Raw genomic sequence first — 952 nt, forward strand, 5'->3', positions numbered from 1 at the left:
TGTGCTTGGCTTTTGGCCCACGGTGAACATTTGATAAATGTTGGCTATAATGATTATGAGCTGGGACAGCCAGAGGAACCGGGGTCCTGGGCAGGAAGCCCACCTGCCCTGCCCCCAGCCCCCAAGCAGCCATCTTCCTTCCCCTTTGGTGAGGCGGGGAAGGAGATGGGACTCAAATCCACTGAACCCAAGACAACTTTTGTTTCCTCTGAGTCCTCGATCTGGATGGCTGGACTGAGCTGAACCTTGACAACGGGAGAGCAGCCATGACATCTCGATGGAGATGCTCACGGTCTACGAGGGCTCAGGGTACACAGCGGCCAGACCAGTCCTCGGCCACTATTTATTATCGTTGCAGGCACTTTTCTGAAAGAGACGGCAGGAGTTCGGGCACATCACTACTTCCAGCTGTCCCCCGTGAATGCTGTGTGCTCACTGGGTTTCCAGGAACATAAAACCCGCTGTCAATGGACTTGCCCAGAGCCTGCATTCGCTGCGTTTTTGTTCTTGTTTAGTTATTACATTAAGTCTCCTGTGATTACAGAGCCGACAGCTGGTAAGGATTTGCATATGGCATGAAATTAAGTTAGTTCATTTTAATGTCTAAACTGAGCAGGGTGTGAATTTGTCTGGTGGAAACTCTGTCTCCCTTATCTGTGTTTGCACATCTGCTTTGGGCACTAGCTTCTGAGGTCTTCAAGTCTCGTTTCTCCTCACTGTGCCCAGGCAGGACAGGGGGTTGGCTGCCCCTGCGAGAATTCCAGAAGGGATTTCTGCACTTGGGGCTTAGAACGTTCTCTTTTACATTTCAGGAGGAATTACGACTTAAGGGCTACTGGGAAGCGAGTTAGAGTTCTGGTTCCCCAGCTTTGCATCTTTTATGGCTGTGTGGCCTTGGGCAAGTCACTGTCCCTCTCTGGGCCTCAGTTTCTCCACCTATAAAATGAGGGTA

Source organism: Bison bison, unplaced genomic scaffold, assembly GCF_000754665.1.
Source record: "Bison bison bison isolate TAMUID 2011002044 unplaced genomic scaffold, Bison_UMD1.0 scf7180017864495, whole genome shotgun sequence".
NCBI classification, from domain to species: Eukaryota; Metazoa; Chordata; class Mammalia; order Artiodactyla; family Bovidae; genus Bison; species Bison bison.